General features: G+C 38.9%; 1 non-coding gene across 1 annotated transcript; it reads right to left on the reverse strand.

Moving 5' to 3' along the window:
* Positions 1 to 7,350: 7,350 nt before the first annotated feature.
* On the reverse strand, positions 7,351 to 7,457 carry LOC141616598 (small nucleolar RNA R71). The gene has a single exon (XR_012530935.1). It is a non-coding gene; the product is annotated as a small nucleolar RNA R71 (small nucleolar RNA).
* Between the last annotated feature and the right edge of the window lie 7,595 nt (positions 7,458 to 15,052).

Genomic DNA, 15,052 nt, shown 5'->3' on the forward strand with positions numbered 1-15,052 from the left:
GGTTTATTCCTGCAATTAAGACAAAATACACCAAAGTAGCATATTCGGAGCATTTCGTAGCATAAAACCACGATAAAAGCATAGAAATACGTGCATAAAATAGGCTAAAAAGGCTATATAAAATGCACGTATCAAATCTCCCCAAACCAAACCTTTACTCGTCCCCGAGTAAACTCAAAACTATACGCTAATGGAACGGAAAAATAACTCAGAGCTAGCTACAAATGCCTACTTAAGCCAATTTAATGCAAGCAAACTAACACTTATAGCTAACAGTCAAATGCAAACGAGTTATAAGATGTTTATAATAAAGCTGAACCGTCGACCTTGCAAGACCTTTAAAATCGGACTCTCACGGGTCACTCTTCTCTCATGAAGCAAAGGATAAGCATATATGTATAAGAGAGAAAGAAAAATAGTCGCTCACCTAAACTACGACCCACATAAACATGCATGCAACTAATATGACGGACAATTCTAACTACCGAACATACATTCCAACCAAACAAGGTCCTGTCACAGCTGAGGGCTTACAAAAATATGGTAAAGTGAGGCAATGGGTAAGAAAAGGCAAAACATGTTATGGGAATGTGGAGGTATAGACGGCCAAGCTAGTACCTAAACAGAACCATATATCAACATCCGATTCCAACTCAATTATGAATTAAGCACATGCCCTTCATTTGGCATAAAATCTCACCAAACCAAACTGAACATACTCCTCAAATAAAGCAAGATAGAACATAGGAGCAGAAACCGTCTCATAATCAAACATCTTTTTTTTTTTCTATTTCTTTCTATTTTTTTTCGGTTTCTTCTTTTCTTTTCTTCACGTTTTTTCTGTTTTTTTTTTTTCATTTCTTTTTTTTCAACTTTTTTTTCATCATCCTCCCTTCCTTCATAAAATACCAACTCCGATTCAATAGAATATGCGCCAAAATTTGATACAATAGAGAATATACCGCAAAACAATCTAAACTAGCTTGACAAGGCAGGCTAAATTTGGAATGTAGCTAAAGGTCAACAGGCAAATTTGGCTAATGTGGAGTTTAAATGGGTAAAAATGAAAGAAAGGGAAATTGTAAGCACCTCCCTGCATGTGACACCAACCACTAACCCGAATGTATGACGGCAAAAAGCAATTGAATTTCATATACGTGCAAATTGATAATACATGTTATGCGAGGAGTAACTACTCACAATCCTACATGAAACTGGTCATGAATGACACCAGTTTATAAGGCTCTAAATCTTAGAAATTATAAGTAGGTTGCCAAAATTCAGGTCAAGTCTATATGTTCAGCTAAATTAAACATTAACTCGTAGATTATGCAAAAGACAAAGCTAAAAGATAACAGTTCAATGCAAGGCTTAAGTAAAAAGACAGTTATAGAGCAATTTCATCATTGAAATCTACCGTTCCGACTCAACCTACATGCTAAAATAAACGTGATTTTTTTTTTGAATTTAACAATTTTTCAATTTTTATTGAATTTTGAATTTTAATGAAATTAAACAACAATGCAAGCATAATTTAAACGTGATTACTGAAATGCAATAAAAACAGTATGCGGACACGGATATGGATGCATAACCTCCCCAAACCAAACTGTACAATGCCCCCATTGTACCAAAACATGGAAAGGAAATGCAAACTAAAGGAGGAAAAGAAGTAAAAGCGGAAAAACTCACAAGATAGCGCGAATAAGGGGACCTCCCCAAACCGACCATGAAATGGGAGGTTGCTAAGGGCCCGGAAAACCGTCTCAGGAAGCTAATCCAAGTCAAATACACTCGATGTACGTCCAACAGCGGTCGATCGAGTGAGTGGGCGCTCAAAACCTGCTCGATCGAATGGTGTTGTGGTCGATCGAGTTGTTCCAGTTCTGCAAGGGGGTCGATCGAGTGGTTTGACTGCTCGATCGAGAAGATTTCTCAGCTAAAGTGCTCGATCGAGTAGAATGGCTACTCGATCGAATGGTCCTCGATGAATTCCTGCAAAGTGAAATTAAACTAGCCCACATACTAACAAAAACAAGCTAACTGATAAAGTCTATGGTATAAAAACCATTTATTACAACTAAAATAAAATAAAGAATGCAAAAATAAAGATGCCGGGTTGCCTCCCGGTTAGCGCTAGCTTCAGTCAGGTCCCAGCTCGACCTTCCTTTTCTTCGAGCCTTCTAATTAATCACGATCAAAACAGCTCAAAGCGCGCAGCATTAAATCATAAACCTGCGCATGTGCTACACAACAGCATAAGTAGCACCAGAGTGGAATAACAAAATAGGAAATAAAAATGTTTAACTTTTTAAGCCGAACAAATTTCCTATGGGCGCTCCTAAATTCATCCACAAAATAAAGGAGCGCGGGAGCAATCGTCAATACATTATGGTTTAATTTCAAATTAGCAATTTTGAGATGACATGTACGGTGAAAATCAGTTAAATTATATGTCCACATGGGAGGGGGTAAAGCATTAAAAGGACATGCATGAATCAGACGAGGTAATATACAAACAATAATAAAATTACCGTTTACTACCTCAGGTTGGTTGCTCTCAACTACGGAATCACTGACAAAAGAATGTGATACCTCATCCGTGCTAGGAGCAATTACCGTCTCAGCTTCTTCATCAACCTCCTCAGTGGAAACCATCCCGTAGATCGCAGCATCAAGTGTATCCGACTCGGCTGTGAATAGGGGAGGTTCACCGTAACCTTCATCATCGTCAGAATCGTCATCCATATCAAACCAAAATGACGAACCAAAGCTCCCAATGGCCATTTCAGTCGATCGAGCAGAGTAATCACTCGATCGACCACTTTCCTCCCGCATCTCACTCGATCGAGTGACAAAACCATTCGATCGAACATCGTCCTCATGCAATTCACTCGGTCGAGTAAGAAGACTACTCGATCGAGGACTGTCTTCTGGAAATTCACTCGATCGACCATTGTAAGTCACTTGATCGAGTGAATCTTCCTGTACAGCGCTGGTATCCTTGCATGCATTCTGGAAATACAATAGAAAGTCTTCATCTGAAATATGGAAATCATTTTCAGCATCAGGCAATGCGGGTTCTTCATGGGAAAAACCGTTATTGGGCAAGCACACCTCTTCCGGTTGCCGATCATCCAACCCAGCTGTTAACCGAGCAATTTCAGATTGCAACTCAGCAATTTCAGCGACTTGAGCACTCATATGTCTACCAAATTCCAGAACGAAGGATCTCAGCTCCGCGATTTCTTTTTTCTCTACATCACGAGGATCCTGTTGCGGTGGCCATTGATGAGGTGGATGTGGCGGCACAACTACAGCTGCATTGTGCACAGCAGGACCACATCCCCAAGACTTCTTCCTTTCCCAACTAGCAGGTGGCTCAGCTTGGGCTTCAAACTGAGCAATTAGTCGGGAGACAGAGGTCATCTTGGCAAGAGGGATCGAAGGTACTCAAGCCTTCCCTTCGATAATCTCCCTCAATAGCCTGTCTAATAAACCTGTAAGCCTATCAAAACAGCACTAAAAGAGAAAGATAAGAACAGCTTCAAGGTACTTAGTCTTCCCTTGAAGCGAAAGGACAAACAAAATAAAACAGATAAAAAGCGTCGCCTCCCCGGCAACGGCGCCAAAATTTGATGCGGTCGTTTATACACCAAAAATAAAATACCTAGATTACTGCTAACAGAAGTCAGCGGCAAGTAGGGTCGATCTCCACAGGGAGGCTAAGTTGCTATTTATCTGTCTAATTCGGTCTGTCTAGGGTGTCACAGAATGGGGGTTTTGAATTGATTGTACTAAACTAATAAGCGAGAGAGGAAAACAAAAGGAATTAACAGCAAGAGAGAAACAAGTATGCTAAGAGTCGGTCCACCGTGGCAGCTGTCAGATCTATTATATCAGGAATATTAGGGCGATTAGACTATTGATAAGAAGAGCTATGGTCGTCACCTTTCGGTCCGTAAACCGCCCTAGAGTGTAAACAGCTTAACTTTCGCCCTCACTGCAATACCCTATTGTAACTAGGCAAGTCTTCCCTTCCAATCTTTCGATCTAGGTCGGGGTTAACTAGGATTATTGGTCTCCTGTATGTCACTCATTCGACTGGATAACAATTTAATTGCCTAATACAATTCCTACCGCAAGACTGATCTATTTAATACAGTTAAAGTATCGCTACCACGGCTTCCCTAATCCTAACATACTACGGGAATTTAGCTATGCATAATAAAAAGGGAATAAGAAATAGCGTAGCTAATAACAATAAACATAACAATAATTAAAGAAGAAAATAAGAGAAGGAAATAGGAGAAAGAATTAATACTGAATTAAGTCCGGAAATGAAGAAATAAAAGTAACAGTGTATAGAGGGAAGGGAGAAAGGAGTAACGTGATCCTTCCCGGGTTGTTGGATGATTACAAATGACATCCCTAACTCCTATTTATAAGAAATTAGGAGTAGGGTTAAACCTAATGACGGAAATTAAAGCACAAAAGCCCAACCCGTAGCAAAGTCCACTCGATCGAGTAAAGAAACCACTCGATCGAGCAAACTAAGCCAGAAAACAGCTCGATCGACTAAGGAAACAGCTCGATCGAGTAAGGGCATAAAGAGAACAGGTCGATCGAGCTAACTACTGTTCGATCGACTGATTATTGCACCTAAAACCACTCGATCGACTAAGAATGTCTTCGATCGAGTGATAATTGACTTCAGCAGCTCATCATCGCGTTAGTTTGACTTTGACTTGTCCTTTTAGCTCTCGAAACACCTTCACGCATCCCAAGACAGCAACATTTCCCGCTCCAAATCTACTCTTCCTCCAAATGCATGCAAAATGGACGGTAAATGACTTGATTTCGCTACTTTCTGGTTTATTCCTGCAATTAAGACAAAATACACCAAAGTAGCATATTCGGGGCATTTCGTAGCATAAAACCACGATAAAAGCATAGAAATACGTGCATAAAATAGGCTAAAAAGGCTATATAAAATGCACGTATCACTAATTAAATGATTTAAGTAAAATATTAATAGCGGGAGTAGTGAATTTGTCTCATAACTTATTTCATCGTAATTTTTAGATATGACATAAAAAAATATATTAAAGAGAACTTTATGAGTTATGCAACTTTAAAATAGTCTTACTTAAATGAAAATAAATTTTAATGGTAAATAGAGGTAGCCCGGGCGTAACCAGGCGCTAATACTAGTTCCTTAAAAGTGGGGTCAAAACTCATGTAGAGTTTTAAGTTGAGTTTTTGATTTCCAAAACTAAACCTAAAGATTTTGTCAAGAAGACTATGATAGATTATTGAGAGTCTTAAGTGAGCCTTGTCTCAAAACTCGCCAATAATCTTGCCCGTATTCGTTCGCCGCTTTCTGGTGAAGAAGTACAGCTAACCAAGAAAGGTAATCCGTTCTATCCAGGGAGGCAATTGTCCATCTACCTTGGGTACCGAGAGGGGCATATTGTCTAAAGGAGCCAACGTGAATTTTTTTGGGCTTAGATTAAATTTTCTTACAATTTAGTGTTTGGACTACAGCTGGTTACCCAAAATCTTTACCGGTTTATTGTACTCCGTGTACGGATTACAGAAATCATAGCTGTGAACCATGTATGTTGATGATGATAAGACCTTTGTCAATCTCTTTACTAATGTCTTTGGCTAGATGTAAAATGTGACAGGTTTATAAGGTAATGAAGTATTCATTGAAGAAGCTTGGAGCAATTATTTGAGTCTTGTCCTTGTTCCTAGCTAAATGTGAGGATGTGGTTCTTCAGCTTCACTTGATATATTTATGTTCTGAACAGTCCTAAAGATTGTTCGATCAGTTCAGAATGGTTCATGCATAAAACGTGCCTGAAACATTTTCTGAACTTGTTTCTTAATGATTTTTCGAAAAGGATATTTCTGAAAAAATATTTGGTCAGAATATTTTGAGTAAAAGAAACTTTTTTATTTGTGGAAAAAAGATTTTGAAAATATGGTTTAGGAAATTATCTTGAAAAATAAGTCAAAATATTCTTGAATATTTTATTCTAGAATTATCTTAAAAATATTTTTTAACTTTATTTTAGGAGAGATGGGTAAGAAAAATTCTCCTAAAACTATGAAGATCTAATTTCAGTTTATTCACCGAATTTAAGAGTTTTAAAATGTCATTTTGCAAACTGATTTTACTTTAGCATTTTCAATCGCTTTTGTAACTTCAGTCGTGCCATTTGATCCTATTCTCGAGTGCTCAAGTTCTCATCACATCCATTAGTATACATTGTCCTCCATCGTTCTAACTTGTGAACATATACGGAGGCAATTGCGTTGTTTTTTCAGTTTTGTGAAAGAGATACTTTTGAGGTACGGGAGTACTCATGTCGCACGAACGGGTTGATCATAGGGGTTTTCCTTGTAATCGGGTAGCGTTATAAAGGAAATATTTATAAGAGATATAGTGGACGTAGATCTTTAGTTTTGGGGTACGGGGTTGTACTCGAGTCGCATGAGCTTATGGACTGAAAGTCCATTCATTGACCCGAAATCAATTAATTTATGAAAAGTGGAAAAGAAAATTGTATAGTTTGCATTTTGAGTCATCATCATGTGCATATAGATAGTAAGTTCATCATTGCTTTTTAGTTTTAATATTTACAATATTATTAATATTGCATTATTTTAGAATATGTTATTTAAATATTTGTTTCATATCATACACATGTAGGCGGTATGACTATAAGACAAACAATGAACACATAAACTTATAGAACTTGAAGAGAAAGATGTCGTGACGTGATAAAATCACTGCCCTAAAGTTGAATTTGCCCCGCTCGATACACACGACCTCTTAAAAAACAACTTCCCAGGGTTACACGACTTTCGAGTCTAAGGTGTACGAGAAAGACTCAGATTGAGAATTACTAACAGAGTGTTGCCAATATCAGCTATGAATGATACGTATTAGGGAAGGAGTAGATTGAGAGGAGTAGATGTGAGAATGTGTTGTGTGTAGAAATGTCATAAACATGGATTATTTATAGGAATAATAAGAATAATCTAGAATTGTATTTATGATTTGTCTTGTAAATCGTTCTTAGAAAACTGCACAACTTGTATGAAAAGTACTGATGTGACAATAACTAGAGTACATTTAGTCCCCGAATTAGCCTTGTTCCCATGCTTTTTAGTGCATATTTGGTTCATTTATTGTCTTTAGTTCTTTGTTTTGCATATTCTTTGAGGTTTTGATCCCTTGGTAGGAAAGGAGTGAAAACCTTGCATTTTCATGGCAAAACGAGACTAAAGTTGGCTCTAGCTTTCTACAAAAAGTTCTATCCACCGGAGAAGACTAACATGCTAAGAGCTCAAATCACGGGCTTTAAGCAAAGGGATGAAGAATCTTTGTATGAAGCTTGGGAGCGATTTAAGGGAATTTGTCGCTCATGTCCTCACCATGGACTTAGCGAGTGGTTCTTGGTACAAGAATTTTGGAACGGTCTTTATGAAGATTCAAGGAACATTCTCAACATGGGATCAAATGGAATGTTCACCGAAGTTGATGACAATCAAACTTGGAACAAAATTGAGGAAATGGCGGTCCATAACTCACAATATAGTAGACCTCGCAAGGCTACTAGAGGAGGAAAGCATGAAGTGGACTCCATTACTCAATTGGGTGCTCAACTCAGTGCTCACATTGATACCATCAATTTGAAGTTTGAGCAAGCTATGGCTAGGCTTGAAGAAGCCTCAAAATCACCAAAAGCATCATGTTAATGCCATGACGGCATCTTCATCAATCCCAAGTGGGATATGTGAGAATTGTGGAACTTTGGGACATGACCAAAGTGAATGTAGGGGAACAAATGAACAAGTGAATGCTTTCCAAGCATACAAGAGTGGTACCCCTTATTCAAACTATTACAATGAAAACACCAAATTCCATCCAAATCTCTCATACAAAAGCCAAAATGTTCAAAACCCTCAAACAACATACACCCCACCTCTCATGAGAATCCAAAATCAAAGACCCTTTTACAACCAAAACCAAGGTTACCAAAATCAATCTCCATACAATCAACAAAATGACCAAGGTTTTGATGTTCAAAAAGTGGTCCTTCAAATGCAGAAAAATCAACAAGAGTTTTTCACTCAAATGCAAAAAGATAGTCAAGCAAAGGAAACCACCATCAACAACATCCTAGCTCACACCAAAATGTTGGAAACCCAATTGACTCAACTAACATCTTCAAGCTCACAAAGACAAAAGGGGCAATTACCTCCTCAAAGTAATCCCCCAAGACATGAAACGGTTAGTGACATTCATTTGAGAAGTGGTACAAGGTATGAAGCATCGAAGAAGCAAGTTGAGGATGAAGTTGTGGAAGCTAGTGATAAAGAAGAAATTGTGCAAAACTCCAAGGATGGAGAACCATCAAAAGAAGAAATTTCAAAGAAAAATGAAGACAAGGTCAAGGAGAAGGAGCCCATTGTGATTAGACTTCCTTTTCTAAGTCGTCAAGCCAAGCCCAAATTTGATGACCAACTTGGAAAATTTATGGAAATTGTAAGAATTTGGAAGTCTCAATTCCTTTCACGGAATTAATCAATCACGTGCTGGCCTATGCGAAATACATGAAAGACATCCTCACAAAGAAGAAGTCGATCCGGAAGCTTGAGACTATCGCCTTCACTAAGGTGAGTAGTGTAATACTTCAAGGGAGTTCACCTCCAAAACTCAAGGATCCGGGAAGCTTCTCAATACCGTGTACCATTGGCGACACCATGATCAACAAAGCCTTATGTGATCTAGGGGCTAGTGTGAGTGTTATGCCGTACTCGGTGAGTAAAAGGTTGGGGATGGGAGAGCTTAAATGCACCAATATTACACTCCAAATGGCCGATAGATCGACAAAGACACCATTAGGGATATGGGAAGATGTTCCCGTACGAATTGGGAAATTTTTCATCCCGGTGGACTTTGTCATTGTTGACATGGAATAGGATTCCAACATTCCAATCATTCTAGGAAGACCTTTCTTACACACCGCGGGTGCGGTGATTGATATGAAGCATGGAGAGCTCACTCTAGAAGTGGGAGATGAGAGCATAACTTTCAATCTTAACAAGACCATGAGAGCTCCCCGTTTGCATGAACCATATTTTATGGTTGATCATTATAGACGGAAGGATGATAGGAAAAAGTCGGAATTCCAATGGAAAAAGAAAATTGAAGATGCTCCATTCAAAGAGCAAGTGAATTGTAACAAAGAGAGCTTGATAAGCTCACCAAAGTCAAGCAATAAAGAGGATGGCCTCATTGGCCAAGACAAGAAAATGGGAGAGTTGTCTCTATCAACTTAAGTGATCTTTAGTGATCAAGTAGATAAAGTTTGTGGTCTTTGGGACGATGAGTTTGAAGGGATTTTCAATCCCTATATTGGTAATGCTATCGATCAAGACCGACAACAAGGGCAAAGATCTATTGAAGATCTTTATCATGATAATGAACAAGCTTTTGATTACTTCTTCAAGGTGTTGAGCAACATCAACAACACTTTGGACATGCCCCCATGACATCTCGCTAAGGATGAGAGTTTGGTGGAGTCCTCCCTAAACCACCATTTGTAAATATTTCTAACTCCCTAACTCGCATTTTAATTCTTACATTGCATTTTTGTCATTCTTGGATTTTTATGCCTTGATCAAGATAATAATCATTTTTGAGAGAAGTGAGAGAGGGACTAATGATTTTAATTAATGTGTAGTGCTTTAGCTTAGTGTGGGGATAACAATTGCCTAGGCTATTCATGCCTTAGTAGTGCCCCCACAATGAAGAACACGGGATTTTGAAGAATGAAAAATGCCAAGGGATATGCAAGTACACCGATGGAACTGAATCCGGGTAAAAGGGGCAGAATCCGAGCGTTTTCAAGAGAATCCGCCCGTCTTCAGACAACACGGGCGTATTTGTCAAAAGCCGCCCGTCCCTCTGAGCTGAATTTTTGAAATTTTGGGACTGTTAACAAATCCGAGCGTCCTGCAAAAGAAAGACGCCCGTCTTTTTGGCTGAGAAAAACAAGAAAAATCACTGGAAAAGAATCCGTCCGTCTTCAGTGAAAGACGCACGTCCCGCAGTTGAACAATCCGAGCGTCTTTGCTGAAAGCCGCCCGTCTTAAGGCGAGAATTCTGAAGCCAAAACAGGCAGAATCCGGGCGTCCCGAAGGAAAGACGCCCGTCTTCCCCCTGCAATTCAAATTTTTCGGGTCTTTTATAAACCCCATCCCCCATTCATTCCTTCATTCCTTCATTCAAAACACTACCCATAAACCCCAAAACTCAAAAACCTCATCCTCTCCATCACCAAAACAAGATTTCCTCAACCACATTCATCAAAATCAAATCAAAACATCCTTCTAACAAAAATTAATCACCCCTCTTTCAACAAAAATCAAAACCAAGCACCAAAATCTTCAACCTTTGAGTCGATTTTTGAAATTATAAAGGCAAAGCCTTTCACCTTAAAATCGATTTGGGTATACTTGAAAATTGAAGATTTTCACTCTTTTCTTGGTTCAAACATCAATGGCAAGGACAAAAGGAGCAACAAAGGCACCTAAGGCAAAGGCACTATCAACAAGGCAAAAGAGTCTTCAAGCAAAGAAAGCCTCATTGGCTATGGTGATAGCTAGTTCAAACTTGGAAGTGCAACAACAACAACGTCCCTTGGAAGCAAAAACATCAACTACTCCGGAAATTGCTCAACTTTCGAACTATCCGGAGGTAATTTTCATCTCTAACTCCTATAGGGAAACTTTTTCCAAGTATGCTACAAAAACCTTTCTATCCACCAAGTTTATTTGTGAAGATGCCTTAGATAAGTTGGGTGTCCTTCAGCAAACTAGAGCCTTCTTTGAAGCCATGGGGTTAGGCAAATTGTTTGCTATAAAAGAATTGACATACCCCTCCCTTACCTTAGAATTCTTGAGTTCTTTGAAAGTTACAAAGGTAGAGACTATGTAAAACATCGAGTTCCGCCTAGCTAATGTGAGTAGGCGCATCACCTTTGATGAAATGGGTAAAGCATTGGGTCTTAGTGATTCACCTAGTTATTTCAAGAATGTTGGAAAGTATGACCCCGCTCCTCTTTGGGAGGCGATTTCCGGAAGAAAATTTGAGAACTATCATGCTAGTCGCGCTCTATTAGTCCCCCATCCAAGCATTAGAGTGTGGCACAAGGTCATAGGGAATACCATCATTGCAAGAAAAGACACCAACCACTTTACCAAGCTCGATTGTGTTCTTCTTGAGTCGGCCTTAAACATTGGAAGGGAATTCACCAAGCCTTTTAATTCTCTAAGGCTTTTGGTGGAAAGATGGCTAAATGTTGATTGTGGGAAGCAAGGCACCACCGTTATTGTGAATGGAGGTCTAGTCACTCTTTTGGCTAAGTACTTTGATCCGAACTTCAACAAGGATAGGAAGTATGTGGCGAAAAAGGGTGGTCATCTCATCGATATGGATGCTATGATTAACAAGTACAAGTGGGTTACTCATAACCCTCTTGACACCAAATATGGGTGGCTCACAAGTGAGGCTAGATCTTTTACTTTGTCTTTGAAGATTTGTCGTTTAAGTGTCCATCGGACCAACTACCTCCTTCCCCTCTCAAAAGAAGCCGAATACATCATCCGACAACAAAGGGGTGTAATTGAAATACCCTCCTCTTCCATTGTCACACCACCTTATCCTATCAAGTACCAAGAGTTCAAACCCAAAGGTGTTGAAGCAAGCAAAGATTATATGACTCTTGTTATGCAAGAGATGCACAAGCAAGCTTTTAAGGATCGGGAAGATGCTTACTTAGCCCAATATCCACCCCTCCTTCTTTTAGCTAGGCAAGGACTACTTGATCCTTCATGTCCTTTGCCTAGTTGGGCGGATAGGGAAGTCTTCTTTCCGAGTGCATCTAGAGGTGAGATCCCGGGTGACGATGAGGGTGTCGGTGATGCGGTTGTTGAAAGCATTGATGAAGAGGCTAGTGAAGAAGAAGAAGAATAGGATGATGAACAAAGTGAACAAGAAAGTGAAGAAGGAAGTGTTGATGAGTCCACTTCTATTGAGGAAGATGATGATAATGATGATATGATGGAAGATTAGCAATCTTTGGAGGCTCCTACCCTCTTGAGGTTTGTCTATTTCTCTCTTTGTTTTATTTATTTATCTTGATCATGGTTGGAGTAGTCCTAGCAACATAGATGACTAACACCTCGGTCCCATTGAGGTGTTCTTATTTCATTGTTCCCACTTTTGAAAATCCAAAATGACAAATTTAGTTTCATGCATTGCATCTTGTGTGAATGAACTACACCCAACCTTAGGACATTAGAAATAATGTCTAACTCGGTTTGGGGAAGTACATGCATACGCAACGCGAGGTAATCTAAATTACACTCTCTGTCATAAACAAAAAAAACCATGCATCATGTAGTGTAGATTAGTGTAGCTTGCATTTAGTGTAGAATTCATGCATCATGTTTGCATGATTTCCCATCATTTTGGCCATTGAGGACAATCCCAATATTAGTGTGGGGATGGAGAATTCTAACTTGACTCTTATTCAAAAATCCAAAAAAATTGAAAAATTTCGAAAAACCATAAAAATTTGAAAAATTGAAAAACCAAAAACAAGTTCATTTCCTTTGTAGTATAGTCATGTATATATTGTTGTATATATTGTGTTTGTTTTATCCTTATTCACATTGATCGACTACGCCACATCCGAGACATGAGGATATTGAAGACCGCATGGTATGATCTTTCCAATCTCCTTTTTCCTCTTTATGTTAATGGCTATGTGGCTTTATTTTAATTGATGCGGTATAACAATGTGAAATTAGGACTTGCATTTAGTGTATATGTCATATTAGTTGGTAGAATCATTTGCATTAGGATGTTTATATGTTAGTTGCATCATGGCATATAGTTGCATGTTAGAAAAATTTTGCGAAACCGTCTACTTGGGAAGCTTGACAAGTGTATATAGGCCCTAGTAGATGCTTTTTCTTCTTAAGACTTTGCTTGTTAGAATACTTGTAAAACACCCTAGGATGTGTCATGCTAGTATCCTTTGACCCATGGATTAAGGCCTAGTCAAGTGTACCTTGTGGTGTGATAACACCTTGGCTACCGTTTATTCCAAGGTGACCCTTGAAACCATGCATCCATCCATCATCCATGTTCTACCACATTTTTGTCATCAAAAGGAATGGGCACAAAAAGAAATCAATTTGAGTTCAATGAAATGAAAAGTGAAATAAAGTTTGCAAAAAAATGCATCAAATGAAAAGAGGAGCAAAAATAGAACTCCTAAAGCTTCAAATATAAGCCACCCTCACGACATATGGGGTGACTTTGAAAATGTTCAAAAGAAATGCAAAGAAAAGTTGAAAGTTGTCAAGTGTTGAAATGCCAAAAATCAAAAAGAAATGGCAAGAAAGTGTTCTCAAATGTTATATGCCACAAGAAATTTGGGGGAAAACAAAAACAAAAGCAAACTCCCAAAGTGAAACTCAAATATCTATCGATCCCTTTATCCATTGTATCCATTTTTGTGCATGGTAGAGAGGGGACGACCCTTCTTCTTGTCTAGGCAAGAGGGGGAATTCCGCGATCCTCCAGTGTTTCTAACACCATAGGGAGTCTACTCTTGACAAAAGCATTTAACGATTGAGGAGAAAGGTACCCTAGCTTGACACAACTTGGAGGTGATTTATTGGTATCCTTCTAGGCTTAGTGGTTTGAAGAAATTGCATCTATGAAGGAGTGTGTACCCTTGAATTGCTTCCCTTGTAGATAATTTCCGCCACTTAGATGTGGCTATTCTTTTTTAGATGCATCCATTATTTGATTTTGTGTGCTTAATGTTTGGATGTGTAGCCATTTTGGCAAGACCCACCTTGCCTTGCAAGAAGGCATCCTACCTCATGGTTGTCTTGTTTTTAGTTGAAGGGGCGGAGTGAGACCCGCTAATTGTCTCATGTCGGCTATGTTATTAGGTTAGTTTAAATAATGGTCCTAGTCTTTGTCACCTCTTTACTCGGGACGAGCAAAGGTTCGGTTTGGGGATATTTGATGTGACCATAATTAGAGCACATTTAGTCCCCGAATTAGCCTTGTTCCCATGCTTTTTAGTGCATATTTGGGTCATTTATTATCTTTAGTTCTTTGTTTTTCATATTCTTTGAGGTTTTGATCCCTTGGTAGGAAAGGAGTGCAAACCTTGCATTTTCATGGCAAACTAGACTAAATTGATTGAATTCAATGACCAAGCATCAAGGAGAGACAAGATTAGAAGGCCTTTGTACATACTATAGTAGATGGACAATGATGAGAAAAGATCCTTGCATCCCCGAGGAATTCCCCAAGGAATTTATGAAGAAAAAGGAAGAAAAGAAGAAGAAACAAGACTGTCCAGCAATCCGTGCGGATTGTCCTGAAGACGCCCGTCCTCCACCACCACAATCCGTGCGTCTTCACTTCAAGACGCCCGGGAAGCAACTCCAGAAGCCGCCCGTAACATCCTCTTCGATGTCAATCATGAGTACTTCACCGACAGCTAGCTTCCTTTCAGCCAGCTGGTGCAAAGCTACGAACGTTGGAGTACTCAATTTTTGCTTATAATCATCGGTCTAATATCTAGGTTTAAGAGGAACACCAACGTTGTGTGCAGCAAGAGTAGCTTTAACCCCGGTCAGCAATTTAGAAAAAAAAATATATACATTACACGAGACGTCATATATAATTTAAATAACCAAAAAAAAGAAAAAACTCACAATCTATTTTTCAAATTATCACTACCTCTTGAATTTAGGGCTGAGAGGCAGTCGAATCAGTGACTTTGGGTGTTGACGTAGTAGTCCTAATTTCAGCCATAATTGCTTCGTGTAACTCCTGAAAATGTAAAAATTCAAATACTTACTATATGTTAGATAAGGTTACCCTAATAAATTTAAAGGCGTTCATCATATAAAATGCGTTCTCTTTAGCATAACT

The sequence above is a fragment of the Silene latifolia genome, chromosome 11 (genome assembly GCF_048544455.1).
Source record: "Silene latifolia isolate original U9 population chromosome 11, ASM4854445v1, whole genome shotgun sequence".
NCBI lineage: Eukaryota > Viridiplantae > Streptophyta > Magnoliopsida > Caryophyllales > Caryophyllaceae > Silene > Silene latifolia.